Source organism: Temnothorax curvispinosus, unplaced genomic scaffold (assembly GCF_003070985.1).
Source record: "Temnothorax curvispinosus isolate PA1 unplaced genomic scaffold, ASM307098v1 QBEX01007285.1, whole genome shotgun sequence".
In the NCBI taxonomy this organism is placed as follows: domain Eukaryota; kingdom Metazoa; phylum Arthropoda; class Insecta; order Hymenoptera; family Formicidae; genus Temnothorax; species Temnothorax curvispinosus.
The window spans coordinates 1,108,751-1,123,727 of record NW_020217065.1 but is presented as its reverse complement, the minus strand read 5'-3'; the positions used below and the strand labels follow the sequence as shown (position 1 = coordinate 1,123,727).

General features: G+C 35.2%; 1 protein-coding gene across 4 annotated transcripts in view; it reads right to left on the bottom strand.

Annotated features, from left to right (window-relative positions):
• LOC112456887 (nucleolysin TIAR) overlaps positions 1-14,977 on the bottom strand; it is a 529,776-nt gene that overhangs the window by 443,560 nt on the left and 71,239 nt on the right. The window lies entirely within an intron of this gene.

Below are 14,977 nucleotides of genomic sequence, written 5' to 3'. Positions count from 1 at the left end.
AAAATAGACAAGTTATTACTTTTTATTAAATAGAACGAAAGAGGAGATATATAAAATTAGCAATAATTATTGCAACAATTAATTTACTTTTACAATAAAATCCTTGTTTCATTTTTAAATATCAAAAAATTGCAAAAAATCTCTAAACAAGGATCAGTGTAAATCAGCCTATTCGATTGGGAGCATGCGCTATGCTGTTATTCGTTTGGCTGTTGCAAGCTATCGGCCGTCCAACCAGCAGTAAATACAAACAGACTCCTAACGGCTAGCAATATCGACAGATATTGACAGACCGGTATAAGGTGCGATCCGGCAATCTGCCTGTCGGCAATGCGCATTAGCTTCGATGTTTGTATTTAGGACAGAGAGAAGCGTTGCCTATTGTAATTAGGCACGACACATCATGGAACCTAATCGCGAGGTTTCGCCTCTCTGCGTCCTCGATCCATTTATTCTAATATATATATAGATATAGATACATACACTAAATGTCTCTTTGTTCTCATAGGCTAGAATTCGTCTGCGTTTCTCCAACCGCAAATAAAGGATACGTGAGAAAAGAAACTTATTTTCAACAACTCATATTTTGTAGACGAGACATTTATTATATAAATAATTTTGGCTTTTTAAATAAAATTTTAAATAAATTGCTCCCATTTCTTCTTTTTGTTCGCTCTAGAATTTTTGTTAATTTAATATATAAATAACCCGAAGAAAACGCCAAAACACAACGATTATCTTGAAAGATATAAAAATATGAATATGAATATAATTATTAAAAAAATATATATTTATTTATCTCAAATATTTTTGGGTGTTTATTACTTTTAAGCTGAAAAAGGGAAACACTACTGAATCTCACACTTCAATTAGAAAATTTCTAACGCGAATATGAATAGAATTTATAATATGAAGCAACGTACGCTTGCTGCGTACAACGATGTAGCTAACTACGATCTTGGATCAGGTATGCATGTTCATATACGAGATTTGTACTAGTGTTAAGGATGATGGTATGGTGACGCGTGGAACCATGGCGTGGCTAGTATGGCGCTGTCTGAACGGTGGCAGAGAGTGCTCGGGGACCGTCGAGCTAAATCACTCCCTAATGGATCGAGCCGCTAATCTCTGATAGACTGCACGCTACCAGGGTTCCTCTCCCCGTTCTGCTGTATTCTCTCTCTCGTATTCCCCTATGCCCATGTTATATCACCCCGCTTTGTATAGGCGAACTATGCGCCGATGCAACGGAATCAAAAACGCGCGCATTGAAAAGCGCGAAATTTCCAACAATAAAGAAGAAATAACGCAGACAATCGTTACACAAGGTTCTATAATCTTAATATGCCTAAGACTTTTCTTATTCAATGATTACTCCAATTTTAATTTATTTAACCTTTTAACTTATTTGTTTATCAATATGTATACATTCCATTATTTAGTTTGCTGTATGATAGTGAATAGTTTTTATTGCATTTTATTTGAAATATGAATAAAGTACTGTAGAAACAATATTTAAATGCAAAAACTTGTCACCGTCAAATTATTATTTTTGTAATTATCTCTTTTAATTTATGTACTTTTTGTAACTTAGATCGTTATGGATGTGGCGCTAAAAAAGCGGGAAATGAATAAAATAAGAAGAAACGCTATCGCGGTAAAAACTAAACGTCGTGGTATTCGAGTTTTGTGGAGCATAAGCCGCAAGCTTAAAAAGCTACCTCAGAGTACACGAAAATTTCAGAATAAAATACCGCCACGCCAACTACGTCACGCGACGTAACATTCCATAGAGACCTTTAGACGAGAAAGAAACTTTCACGCGCCTGGGGTACTGCCACACAATTTATTTATTTTTTTTTCTCGTCCCTTCCGCAGATGTGACTACACGCGCGTCGAAAATACGGAGCCACGTGTACTCTCATAGAATCCACGTAACGCACACGATGAAGTTGGCGTGTCGGCGGACAGTAAATCCTCCCTCCATGCGCAAGACCTGCATAAAATTTTGCAAACAATCAATTAGTCCGGAGGAAGCTTCGATAATCCGTCCGGTCAATTTGGACGACGGTGAATCTGAAACTTCCTCTCACGGAAGCGACCAGGAAGCCGCTGTACAAAGGATAATAGGGTAATCCCTATCCTTATCGTATTTCCGATTCTTCGATTTACTCGTTGAATATTAATAACCATACAAAAATTGTTATGTAATGTATGACATTTTGTGAGTTAAACTCAGTGTAAAATTACTCAGCGGAAAAATATAATTGGAATATATATTAAAAATTAAACGCTGTGCTAAATCAGGGTTCTTCAGTGTAATTCTATCAAGAACGAAATTGTACATCTCTTAAATACATACCATTGGAAATAAATTGCGCAAAATTGTCGAAAAAAAAAATTCGAGAAGCATTTATTTGCTAATCAACGAAAGTCTAAAGTTCGCTGTAATACCGTGACGCACGTCCGCGTCGGCGAAATGCGAGATAAAGTTTTATTCGGTGATAGGACTTGTGTGCCCCAGTTCCGCGTTCTGTTATAGGTGCGAGAAGAGTGAAATCGCACAGTAAGATGGGCAAGGGTGGACGGGCCGAGAGATCTGGCCAAGCGATCTTTACTACCGAAAATCCATTATTTTCCCCATTAGATCGTCCGTCCCGATCTTCCGGGGCAGGCATTTTCGTTTAGCAGTTTTTCTTCCGATTCACGTCGTTTATGACTAACCCCCCTCCCCCCCCCAGGGACCATCCACCATCCACCATTCTGTGCCGTGCGTTCTGTACTATCTCGCACCTTCAAAAGCATCGGCATGCTCCCGCGCGCGCACTTCAAGCTAGAGAATCTCGTCGATCTCGTTTCTATAAACTTCCACCTCTTCGCTGGTTTTTATGTCCGACGCTTACCGTGGAACGTAAGCAAAACAGTTCGCTTACCCTCCCGTCACGACTTTTTTCCCATGTTGAGAGTTTAAAGCAGATCGCTTTGTTTGATGCGAAGAGTCGCACGGAAACCTTTGCATTTCTATGCTGAACAAATACCTAAAAATATCAAACGTAATAAACATGACATCTTAAAATGTATTAAGAAATTGTGCTATTAATAATGATATTTGAAACTTTCATATGAAAACAAAAGTCTAAAAATGTCTAAAATATATAACGTAATTTGTTTTGGAAAGACTTTTAACGACATTGAAGAGCAGAGATTATATTTTTTACTTGTTATATGTATAATTCCAAACGCACACAATTTCGGGAGAAGGGACCTATAATATTAGCGTTGTTATCGATTCTGATAAAAATATGTTCAAAGCAAATTGATTAAATAGATTTGCCATTCAGAGAATTGTTTATTCGTGCTCTTACTTCCGCAGAAGATAACCGCGTTATCAAGAAGATCACATAATGACCGCTAATAATCGTCATTGCTCATGGCTCATCGTTTCAAAATAAGACTATAGATATAGAATAGCCATGAACATTCCAGATAACTATCACTGGAACATGGAAATACCTTATATGTTTCGAAATGCGCTACGCGACGTTGCGTTGTAATTTAGACACGACGGATATCGCACTCGTAAAGATTCAAGGTCTGATATGACTCTGCACATTACATTTTCCTTAATGGCTTCACAAATGAATTGGATGGCTATAAAATATTTGTGCTCCAAATTATTCTGATATTACGGACGCTTTATACATAATGATGTCTGCATATCGAAATCAGACACTTCAAATATTATGAGTTTTATGCGCATCTCAACGTATTAAATATCTGAAATATGTGAAAATATTGTAATAATATTTGGAATCAGTAATTTGTATTAATGATAATATAAAATCACATAATAAATACTCAATATTAGCGTTTCTTTTATTCATAAAATAATGTACAATACTTTAATGCATGTTATGAAACATAAATTATTTTTGCTTATTCAAATAAAATTTTACAGAAACTTTCTGGTTTCACAAAAAATTTATCTTAAAAAGTATACTTTTTAATATATAATTTTACTTTTAAGCCTCTTGAGCTAACACATTAACGATAAAACGATGCACAGCGCTGTTAAGAGCTCCTATGTTAGCCGTAACGTAAACGATAAAAGCGTGAATTACATCATCCTGCAACCTTTTTACGCTTTTGTTTTAAAATATAACTCAAAATTAACAAATACACGTGTAACAGATTTTTTACTTGCTAAGCAAAGTATATTGGAGTTCTAAAATAAAAAATCTTATTACGTTAGAAATCGATGAATTTCGCAGAATAGAAAATCATGACTTTTTAAATTTTTCCAAGCTGAAGAGATATATCTACGCGTGAAGCTTCATGTTCTACGTGCACGTTTTTAAGAGATTGATTTCTTAATGTAATAATTAATTTGTAAATATTTATAAATAATATCTAATATGTCTTGTAATAAATAATACAATTTTCATGGTACCTTTTTTGTGATGGCTTTTTAACTGCATCAGCATTTCGAGCATAGGATACCCTGCACGGTGCACGGTGACGACATGATAGAACACACCGATGTAAAATATTATAAAAATACATAATATCTGAGGATGGTTAAGCCGCGGATACGAGACCGATGTGCTCCCGGGTATTGCCGCCCGCCCATCTACCGCCCACTAGGAAACAGGCTTTTATGGGGTTTTTATAACGTCGTGTTACTGCGTAGATGATACGAGCTCGTGCATAACATTTGACCCATCCGAATCAAAAGAGCAAAAAGGTATAATAAAAAAAATGGCGGTGCTGTGGTTTGAAATGCTCGCATTATGAACTGTATCTAAAATGGGTCTCTTGCCAGCGCCTGTCATTCATCTCGTTTTAGGGGTGCAAATACGTATGCCGGCGCGGCGAGATAAAACGTACGTGACTTTTACATGGAAAGTGCACGCACATATCCTTTTTAAGGCTCGGTTCGTTTTTAAATTCGTCCAAATAATTCTGGTCGCAAGCGCTTTATTAGCTTACAGAGATATGTTAAACGTGTAAAATTATCATACATCATCTTCCCTGACATTTTGTTTTTAAAGAAACATGAAAAGCGCAAAAATTTGACTGACACAGGCTCATTGTCAATCAAATTAATAATTAATTAATACTGACGAAACATATACATTTCGAAGTAAATTGCATACGCGGTTGCAATCGATATCAAAATGAAATTGTACATATGTTGTCCAATACCCAACAATTATTAATACCAAGTTTCACTATAATAACAAGATACTAGCGTAATGTAAAAGCATGCTGTTTTACGAGATAATTACTGTCATAACCGGTATCTTTATCTGATAGTATTGATCGCATCGTGCATTCTATGCGATTCAGCGGAGGTGTGCTATGTTGCTCTGCAAACGTGCGCCAATTAAATTCCAAAGTAATGGCTCGCAACAAGCTATCCATATACGGTTTTCGTATATACTGGATACGGCGCAAGACAATGCACGCGACACGATACGTTATATGCCAATTAGTGGCCGGGGTAATTGCTTGCGAGAGGTTGTATGCTTTTTATGCACAAAACTAGGCACGTACGATTGGATATCACGTTGTAACGATACTAATGTACGCAATGCATGAGGGCGAGGATTACCGCAAGACGCGGGGCGCGAGAGATGTTGGCGAACTGCAACCATCGCATATTTGGAGAGAAAAGGATATAATTATTGCAGCCATAACGCGCGCGCGACTAAACGAATCCGATACAAATTTAATTAAAATTTTCATAGTTTATCTCGTATGAAAATCCTATGCAAAATCCACAATCAGATTGGATCGATATATAATTTACGAAGATTTAATAATTCCAAAGCAATAGACATAGATGAATATATTATATTAGATGAATATATTATATCATAGCAGATATATTATTAAATATTACATCACATATCTTATACTACTTATTTAAATGTTGTAGAAGAAATGCAACATTTTTTATTCATTAAAAATTCTTTTAATTCAAATTGCCTTCTTAAAATAATTGAAAGAAATAAATAATACCGAAATTAAAATACTACGACTGATATGAGATATATAATATCTTCTTGCAAATTAATATTTTACTCGCTCTTTCTTCATTAATAAAGATAGTCGTTAAGAATAATTCTTTTATGTAATCTTTTATGTAAAATAAAAGTCAGAAATCAAAAGCCTAACTGTACACATAATGTATAGATACGCAAGTTCGTATATCTCGATCAAAGTAAAAATACCCTAAAGATCGAATCGTGAGCGCTTCAGGGTTGTCGGTACCGATAAAAGTATCAGCGTTTTTTCCTCTTACTCTTTTTTCACTCACACCTTCACGTTCGTCGATCTACGCAACATCTTCCTGCCGCTTAGGAAAGCTCTGTAACAACCCTATCCCCCGTCCGTCCTCCACTATCCTCGAAATCTAAATGATTCGGTTATTTCTGGAAGGTTGCTCGAGGCGCTTCTCTTCCATCGACCTCATTGCAAAGTGATTTTCCTCGTACCTGTAATCCTAAATTCGATCGATCGTGCTCCCCATGTCGAGATAAGTAGCGCGGAACGCGCAGAGAGAGAAGATACTTAGAGCAAGAAAATGTTTCGACTGCATTCGTAAAACAACAAGAGTATCGATTAACGCGCCGTAGATTCATCAATGTTTGCAAGTTTCAATAGTTTTTAGTCGTAAATGCTTTATCGTCTTTCTTTTTTTATTAGTATTTAAAGTTGCGAGACGATCTGTAGCAGACGATATAGCAAATACAAAAGATGCTATGAGAATTAGATGTAAAAACATTGCAATATATATATAGTTAATAATAATGAATCTTCTCGATCTTTCTCATAATCTTTCACCGGTAGTCTAAATACAAGCCTTGTGTTGCTGGCAAATATATATAAATCAAGCAACTCTGTCCCATAAATTATATTTTCAAGCGCACAGCTGTCACAAACAGGAACGGTCGATCATAAGAGAAATTCAAAGTGTAAAAATAAAATCAAATAAAGGAGAGAGAAGACATTTTTAAGATATTATAAGAATATTTATGTGTCTAACATTTTTAGTTACTACATTCCTTAATATATGATATCAATACTAGTATTCTAATAAGAAGAAGAATGTCATTTTATAGTTTTAGTGTGTCATGTGTGCTGTGCTCAGCCTACACCTATCCATCGTATCTATTGCCGGAAGTACAAATCGCAAGTGAATTGCGAGATCCTAGTATACGTATGCGCATATATATATATATATATCTGCACATATATATATGCATTTTTTAGGCAAAGTCCAGCCAAATGCCTAGAATTGCCTCGCCTCTTCCATGTTGGTGTCCACTGCGATTCATTACCTCTCTATTCATCGACAGTACCGACGCAACATTCTGCTGGGCCCTCGAAAACCGACCTGTGTCTCCTGCTCCCGCTGCCTTTTGCCTCTCTTTGTCCTTTAACATCAGCTCCTATATCACGTCCTTCAACATCACTTCTATCGTTTATATCATCCATTCAAATGCAGAGAGCCATTGACCAGAGGCAATATCCTTGAAATTTTGCCTCTTTGCAAACAACTACTTTGAAAATAAACGATTTCGAAATAAGGCAAAAGCAACCGCCTTCTTCTTTGTGCGAAAATACTAATTAATCGATGATTGCATAGAAAATACATTATAAGTGACGATTGAGTATTTTTCTTAAAACCACGTAATATATTTTCTAGTTTATCGTATCGCGCCTTTTAATTATTCCCTCGGGGCTCTCGAAATTTATCACCGGCAATCATCCCGCGCGCTTACGGTGGAATAAAAGTACTAATCTTCCATCTTATGAAAGAACGACGCCTTTAGCGAGAAACTTGAATAATAAGCAGCTGTAAGCAAGGATGTTTCTTACACCTCTCTTGCAATATCCTGATCCATGCCTTTTTCGTTCTTGTCAAGACAGTACAATAAACAAATATTAAAAACTATGAATTCATTCGTTTCTCTTCGCGGACTGTCTCGCTCTTTCTTTATTCATTTGCTGCTTTAATGAAATTCACACCAGCGCGCAGCGACTTGGCTGCTGCCCCATAGCTTCTAACAACAATCCGCCCTTACTTACTTTCAAAAGCCTTTTCACACAAATGAAAGTTTTTCGCCTCGAAATTACCTCGAATTATTCAGCGTTTAACCACGCTTTCTCATTTATGCATTTATTCAGTATTCTGATATGATTTACTCCGCGATGTATTTTGATACGCATCCCCTTTATTCGAACGCATGTGTCCCCTTTATTACTTCGCGCTTTTACAAATGTATACTTGCAAAACAAACGTTATCTTTACACTTATTAGCAAAATAAATTTAATTTTTATTTAATTCATATAAAATTATCTTCTTACAATGTAAAGAAATTGATTTATGACGTTTAATACCATCTCATTGTAATAATCCATTATTTCGTTATTATCGAAAAATGTTATATATATATATATATATATATATATATACACACATTATTACAATTTTCTAAAAGCTACTTGCGACTTAATTTCTAAAAATGTCGAGAGATCGTATTGAAGAAATAATACTGTAGTCACTTTCTGTCGATCGAATATGTCCGTGCTATTTATTATGTGATTATTTATTATGTCTCTTTCATAGATGAAAATAGAAGATATGCTTAAAAGGAAGAAAACGAGAAGATGAAAGCAAACGCGCGCATTCGCATGCAATACATACGTGTTTGCGGTAGGTATACTTAAAATCTCATTTATATTGCTTTTTCACTATCTGATAGTACATAAATTTTCCTATTCCAAGGGGGTTTTATATGTTATATAAATGCCCCGATCTATCCAAACTAGTGGTAACGCAGAAAAGGGAGAAAGAGAGAGAAAGAGAGAAAGAGAAAGAGAGAGAGAGAGAGAGAGAGAAAATGTACAAACATGAAATATCTAAAGAATTATTTGCACAATAAAAATGTAAGTGGAAATATGTATATCAACATAGTAGTTAATATTTATATGTGTATCATTCAAATTATGAAATATTTATCACATATAAACTTATATAAAATAAGATGAAAGTTATTTCCTTAATATATAAATCGGGAAGCGAGAGATTTAGGCATAAACTGTAGTACACAAAGTATCGAAATAAATAAAGGAAACCAATTCAACGCGTGCGTGGGGTAAGGAACCAGTCTGAGATAGTTTAAAACAAGGTTGGCTGCTTCGAGTTCAGGTGCTGTTGCAACTAATATCGTAAATCCAGATCGAGTTCGAGGGAGAAGAGCTCCGTCGCCCTTTCCTTTACAGCCCTCGCGCGGCTAATTCCACCTTTTGCATCTGCGCAATATCTTCATAAAGTAAAGCAATAGGATTATGAGTGCGGATTCCATGCGAATGGCAAAAGTGAAAACAGCCTCTGAATGCTAAGGTGCTAACTCAATTCTAGAATATCGGAAGAAAATTTCAAGTATTCAGTATCAATCTTATTTACAATATTAGTATAAAAATACCACTTTCATGGTGATTGAGCGTATTTTCGCTTCAATTATTTAAAAAACACAAAGTTGTCAACTCCTAACAGCTCATTATGATTTAAATAAATATTCGCTTATGTGCAATTATATTTGCAGTTAATTTTTTAAATATTATATTTATAATAATTCGTCGCATCGTTAAGATTCGTTAAACATGCTTATTCCATTGTTATAAAATGTGATATACACAATTGCCTTGGAAGAATATAATAATTTCTGATATCATATCTGTCGATCAATCAATGTGTGAGTTTCAATGATCCGCTGGATTGTTATCAGCACCGTACATAAATCGGAATATCACATCGACGTACCGACGATAACCGATCGAATGTTAATCGGGATCTCTGCAGAATAGTTAATGTGATCTCCTCGAAAATTGTGAGCAAAATGTGATATGCCAGAAATCAATCTCACAGACACTATTAACTTTTGTCTAATAATGTTAATTGTATTAGCATCTAGTTCATGTAATTGAAACAAATCAGTAAAATATAGAGAAGTAAATAATTTGTTCGTTTTTATTTAAATACTAATAATAAATAAAATTATTTTATTTTATTTTTATTTAATTATGTATTTTTAGCATGTCACTGCAATATGAATGATTTAAAAATTAACGCTATTAAAAACTGGATTAGGTTTCAAATAGTTAATATCAAGTTAACTTTAAATTCGGTATTCTTACGAATTTTTCAGATTAAAGGTATTAATGTCTCTAGAAAGATATATTGAACTGACCAACGCCGCAGCAAGTTTATACCGTGATCTTCGGACCGAGAAAATTGTTTTCGGTCAAACGAAACATTTATAAGCCATAAAAAGCCTGCCGTTGCATTCGGGCCGAACGATCTATTAAATTTTTATGAGCTTTTTGTCGGAAACCTCGCAGAGTGTCCGAGCAGCGTGCTGAGAACCGCCGTTAGCTCTAGATTTCCAGCCATGCCTGCATATAAAAGGTGTTATATAAAAACCTAATACACGAGAGTCATATAAAGTTAATCCCTATCTGATTGAAATAAAAGAGTCATTTTATATACAATTTTTCAATAACGTTCTCCGCAGTGATGAAATAACCTGGTGCCGCGACAGCAGTATTAGATATCAAAGTTCTGAATTAAAAGGAGATGTTCTATACAATGTAGTTCAAGGTCTTATCAAACTGAACCAACATTATCGTCACAATTAAAAATCCGATTAGATAAAACTTATCGATCGAAGATCTAAAATATGACCATCGTCTTTATCTTAATAAATGACAAAATGCGCGATAGCGGCGAATACAAGGAAAATTCTTTCTATAATTAGAATAAAATAAGAATTAAAAAAAGATAATTTAAAAATCATACTTTTAAAGATTAAATCTCGAAAATTGTAACAGTCTTTTAGTAAAATTGGCATTTATTTTAATTATCGCTTTAAGATATTTATTGATGGCATGTAAAGAGAAAGGCATGAATTATTCTTATTATGTAATCAACAATGAAGAATTGTATTAAAAACATCTCAATTTTCGCGCAATAAGCGAATATTATACATATACTTCAAAATTCGCGTCTTTACCAGCAAATTTACCTTTCAAAAGATATTATAATTTATAACAATTTTATCTATCATGCGATTGAGCATTGCGCATAACTATTATACTCACCGAGAATTTATATTCACGCCGCGGGAAAAATAATTACACACTAATTTCCGAAATAGAAAATTTTTTATTTACAATATTTACTTGCGTCGTAAAGAAAGAAATACCCTATGGAGCTAAGTCTATTTCAAAAATGTGTACTTGTATTGGAGGAACAAGAAAGTAAAGACAAGAGGCAAAAGAGCGGAGAGGATGAGAGAAGGGAAAAGGGTGAATGCATCCAACTCCGCTTGTAATGAACTTGTGAATATTTAGTGGGGTAATTGCCCTTCGTAGCGAGTCTCGCTTGCGTCTACCGCTGTAAGGGGTGTCCGCCAAATCCGGAAGCAAAACCAATATCAGTCGGCCACCTGTGCTCTCAGCTTGCACTTCATACGTCATATATACGTTACGTGTGCACATCGGTTCCACATATATCGATAATTTGATTTCCTCGGGGACATCGTAGGACGACTGCCAGCCGTTCAGCCGGCTCTGCTCTACTTTTTCATTCCGTAATATGGCAAACAAAAAGATATCAGCACTTCTCATAAGGTTTCAGCGATGCTATTGAAGAAAGATACGCTAAAATTTTCATAATCTTTATTATACAGAGTTTCTAAGTGTAATAATGCTCGACAATATCCGTATTTTCCCGACGTAGAACCGAAAAGAAATAAAAATATTTAATGTGTAATACGTGATAGAAGCTATTTCACATAGAACAGGAAAATAGAATTTCTTGCTATCTTCGTAAAGTTGGATCTTTCAGAAAAACAATATTTTGATAAGTTTATTGTACTAAAGGATGAGAAAGCGGCTTTGTCATGAAAATTGCCTAAAAATTTTATCCATGAAATACGTATCTTAAAACTCATGGGAAATATATAATCGCTCATTTTAATAGTTTTAAACTCACGTAAATTGCTACAACAGTGTTGTTAGAAATTTAAGTTAAAAAGGATAGCTTTAAAATTTTCTATTGGTCTGTCATTTATATATATACACAGTCCAAACATGGATTGTGTAAAAACAATATTGTTGAAGTGCCATTTAGTTGAATAAATATAATGTGATGCGTTGAATTCTCATATTGCTTTCAGCACATTCTTCTTTCAGAATATGTTACTTTGCAAAGATCTAGACTTATGATATCGCTTTTAACTTCTCGATAAGCTGCGTAAATTTTGGCATAAATAAAATACTAATACAATCTTAACGGTAAGTATGAATTGCGCAAAGTATTCTGTCGATTACTTAATGTTTTGTGCCAAATTACTTCCAGTACTGCCAGAAAGTATGATTTATTATTATTTACTGAAAAGAATACGATGTTGCAGTTCTGTTAACTATGTCTACTAACAATGTGAAAGTAATAGCGAGTTAAAATTTAGAATTTTCAAGTTTTCTATTGTTTAATCATTTTTCTTTATTTCGTTACCTTCAATGTTAAAGAACTCAGTCAAAAAGCAAGGCACGGTTTGATATCAGCAATTGAAAAGCGATAATACTATTCAATAAAAAATGCTAGTAATTCATGTAATAAATGTACAAGTCCAAGGAGACACGCAACAAGACTGTAATCTGCCGACGAAGCCTAAGCTTACTGCACGTCTCGTGCAAAAGGAGGCTTCCGCGTTCTTTGCACGCCATCTGAACGTTTTATAATCACTGCGTCTCTCTTTCTCTTTCGTTATCCCTCCTCACTTTTGCATTCTCTATCTTCCTTACTTAGAAAAATGTCTGGCTATTAATTCACCCTCGCCTCCTGCCGCGCACAACGCCTTGACGGAACGTACCACCTGGTAAAACAAGCTACATAAATTAAACGGTGGATTATGTATCCCAAATTTTCTTTATTTTCCAAACAGCGGAGAAGAACGGCGCAAATGAGTAAAGGTTAAATACAGTTTGTGCTAAAATACGAACTTGTAATTATGAAGTACATCCGCATTTTGTGAGAAGGATAAATACGGTTTTATGAGAATTTATCGTTAGCAGCTTTTCTAAAATCATGATGATGATAAAAAATTGTTTTGAAACTATATTATACCGTAATAATTTTATCTTCGGATTTCTCAATTGATAACACTTTCGTGCATCTTTATGCGAGACAAAAAAGTATATTTGCAAATATTTATTATATGTATTTATCAACATGATTACACTACAAAAACAAATGTGTTATTTTTACACATTTTAAGTGCGTTATTCATTGTAGACACTTTTTACACACTTTATCGTGTGTAAATTAAATTCACTTCAAGTGTGTTTTTAATTTACACACGATAAAACGTGTAAGAAGTCTACAATGAATAATGCACTTAAAATGTGTAAAAGTAACACACTTGTGTTTGTAGTGTGCAGTCTTCAAAAATAAAGATATTATTTACTAAAATAAAGTTACATTAACGTCACATTAATTCAAAAGAGTGCCACGCTTTATTATAAAAGTGTATGCCACGAAACAACTTATATACAAGTTGTGCAATGTGCAGTTCCGTCATCATTCTTATATCATCTTTCGTCATTATTTTAAATTTGAGAAACGGATCTTATCGGATGCCATCTATCGGATGATCTGATACCAGACGGCAACCAACCTCCTTAACACGCTTAAACTGTGTTGCTTTTTTCCGTGTTATTTTCGCTCGTGTGTTATTATCAACGTGTGTTGCATCGTAGAATATGTGTAAAATAGTATTTCTCGTATTGATTCAACACACTTTATGTGTGTTCGAATTAACGTGTTGCTGATATAAAGTGTGTACACCTTCTAACATGTTGAAACTACACGCTTACGTGCGTTGCAGAACGAATAAGTGTGTAGCATCAACACAGCAATCGCTCAGTACACGTGATAAAGTGCATTATGTTTTATTTCCACACACGTTAAACACACGTCGAACACACTTATTTTTTGTAGTGTAAAGAATATAGCCTCGACAATTATAGGTCCCCTTTCGCCACAGTAAAATTAACAAATGATGAAACGCTCCCGGATCAATCGATATACATCTATCTCGCGGCGCATCTTATGACAATGACGGCAACCAATCGGTTTCCAATTTGATACAGAATAGAATCCATTAACGGCGCCCTCGTCGACGCTTCCACCGACCGGATACATTTCGGCGAGTGTCAAGGTGGGAAATGGCAGAAGTAAAGCGAGAAGCCGGTACGGAAGTAACGGAAGAAAAAAGGTATTGCGGGCGAGAGAGAGAGCGCGACGAGGGTGGAAGTGAGAGAAACGAGGGATGAAAAGGAACATACGAGATGCGCGTAAGCGAGCTGGCTGGCGGCAGCCGGTAGCTGACTCGTACCGATAAGAAGTCTCGATCCGCGTTCGCAGTTCTCTGTCCGACTCTTCGTTCGTTCCTTTCCTTTCACGCGCCTCTTTCTCCCATTCTCCTTTTTGCAAGGAGAATACGACATTAACTGACGGACGAAGAGCGACGTCGTCGGCGCGACGCGATGTAACATGAAGAGTTTGTAGCGGCGTAGGCGATGAAAGCGACGAACTCTATCAGAGCTCGAAACGAAATAGGGAATTTCAGTGTCACCGTTCAATGATGAGGTCTTTCCTATTATCTGTCATCCGCTCATTGTACTGCTTTTCACTCTACTTGTTATTATTCTATCCTTCAGTTTGTCATTCTTCTTTTCTATAGGTACGCATTTAAAGTATCCCAAGAATTGTACAAAAAACAGTATAAAGTATAAAAAATAGAAATACAAAAATTATTTATGTTTTAAGGATGTACGCGAAGTGTAAAATGCATATTATGTTTCTGACCTAAGAGATACATATAAAGAAATATTTAAAGG